Source organism: Parus major, chromosome 24 (genome assembly GCF_001522545.3).
Source record: "Parus major isolate Abel chromosome 24, Parus_major1.1, whole genome shotgun sequence".
Classification (NCBI taxonomy): Eukaryota; Metazoa; Chordata; class Aves; order Passeriformes; family Paridae; genus Parus; species Parus major.
The window spans coordinates 5,653,047-5,655,569 of NC_031792.1; positions in this window are offsets into that span (position 1 = coordinate 5,653,047).

Consider the following 2,523-nt stretch of genomic DNA (forward strand, 5'->3'; position numbering starts at 1 on the left):
AAGTGAACACTCAGGGCCCTGGGGGGTTGAAGTGAACACACAGGGCCTTCTCAAATCCCCCTGGAGCAAAGCTGGGTGTAGGGACACACTGGGAATGGGAGCTGGACAGCAGCACCACGGGAAGAGCCCTGGCAGTTCTGGTGAGGGCAGGTTGGACACGAGTCACCAGTGCCCTGGCAGCCCAAAGGCCACCGAGTCCTGGGGACATCAGCCCTGCCTGGGCCAGGGAGGGATTGTCCTGCTCTGCTCTGGGCTGGGGCAGCCTCACCTCCAGTGCTCAGGGCACAATATAAGATCAAAAGCTGTTAAAAAAGCATCCAAAGGAGGGACATGGGGATGGGGAAGGGGCTGGAGGGGCCCCAGGAGGAGCAGCTGAGGGCACTTGGTTCGTTCAGCTGGAGCACAGGAGATGTGGGCAGAGCTCAGCGGGGCTGCGGCTCCTCCCGAGGGGCAGCTCCCATCTCTGCTCTGGGACAGGGACAGGAGCTGGGCCAGGCCAGGCTCAGGCTGGGTTTAGGGAAAGGTTCTTCCCCCAGAGGTGCTGGCACTGCCCAGGCTCCCCAGGGAATGGGCACAGCCCCGAGGCTGCCAGAGCTCCAGGAGCCTTTGGACAGAGCTCCAGGGATAGCCAGGGTGGGGTTTGGGGGTGTCTGTGCAGAGCCAGGGGATGCACTGAGTGATCCCAGTGGGTCCCTCCAGCTCAGGATATTCCAAGATCTATGAATTCCTGCCATGCTTCCCACACCCACCCGCTCTGCTCACAGCCTCAGGCCATCCCTGCCAGGCTGGGGACCCTGGTGGATCAAAGGCACAGAGGTGGCCAAACCCCATCACTGACATGGTTCTTGTTAGGTCCTTCCTAACTTCACCAAGATCAGTCCCCAGGCCATTCCCTGGAGGCTTTTTGGCTGCCTTTCATGCAGGTCTTTTAATGCAAAGTTATTTTAATGCTGTGCTTTGCATTCTGCTGCTTCCCCTCTCTGCTGTCAGGGCCGCTGCCACACAAGGTTAAAGCAGCCGAGCTGGACCTGCTGGAATGTTGTGCACGGATGGGCTGGGTGTGCTCCCTCTGCTTCTGGAAATTGGGATTTATGGGGCACCGCTGAGAAGCTGGTGGTGGAGAGGGATGGCTCCCAAACCCGGGGGAGAAGCTTCACAAGATATTTCCTGAGATCAAGAGAGAATTGCCAGCGTGCAAGAGCTCCCTGCTGTGAACAGACACAGGGAGCACCAGCCAGCCTCGAAATTCCCAGCTCCTCTTTCACTGCCCAGATGTGCCCAGATGTGCTTGGGGATTGTCTCAGTGTCTTGCTGGTGTTACAGGAGAATTGGAGCCAGGTTTCATCCTCCACCAGATGGCCTGAGGTGGTTGGTGATATTCAGATCTGGGCAGATTGTCCCAATCCACTGGAAAACTACTAAAACTCTGGCTTAGGGTGTTGTTTGCATGTCTGAACACCATAAACACTGGACTGCATTAGTGCTTGCTGAGAATTAACATCTGATCCAGGTGTTTTCCAGGTCCCACAGAACTTTCCCAGCTCACCAGGGACTTTGGAGGGAAGGCAAGAGCTCCACAGCTCCTCCTGTGGCTGCAGGAGAGGAGCTGGCAGCAGGAAAATGTGATGGGAAGGATGTGCTGAGGCTGCTGGACACCGTCCTCATCACCAGTTATGCTTTTTAATATAATTTTTGGCGATTTTTCATCCCCCAGACTCACTCTGGAACCTGGCTTGGACTTTTTTTTTTTGCTGAGGAGCTAAAACCCAGTGCATTAGAAAATTATGAACGAGCTGCAAAGGGTTAAAGGGAGCATTTGTATAAAAACAATGAATCCCATTTTTGCTTGATTGGCACTTTAATTAGGCCCATGTCCTTTTTCTGCCACTGCAATCAGATTGGAGGAGAATGGGAAGCTTCCACACCGTTATATTTATCTCAAGATTACAAGATTTCCATTTTTTTTTCAATGCAAAGGGGGAAAAAAAAGAAAAATAAAAAGAAAGAAAAAAAAAAAACCCTGCTACTTTATAAACGTGGCAAGGGAACGATATTATTTAGGGCTCGGTGAAAGTGTGGCTTCCTGATTGCAGCACAAGAATTAATCTTATTATGTTAACAAGGGATTGTTATGCTAAGGAGAAGAGGGAAGAAAAGTTCTGTCTCTCAAGTCTGCCAGGAACGAGGCTCCAGAGCCAGCCTTGAATTTAAGAGCTCCAGTGGAAAGAAGAAAGCCCAAAGTCCTTGTGGTTTTTACAAGGCAATTTCCCTGGTTCTCCTCTCTCTGTTTTTAGGGGAGGTTGTAACTGCAGCTCACAGCCCGGGAGTCCCTGGGGCTGGTCAGGGATGGCTCAGATCACAGCACCTGTACCTGAGCCCAGCCACTGCCTGAAATCCCAGCCCTGGGAGCAGTGAGGCTGAGCAGGGTTTTACACCCACAAAAAAGACAACTCCAAGCCCATCAGAGAGAGGGAAATGGGATCCTGGAGATTTCCAGTTCCTCACCTTTGTGGGAAATGTGTC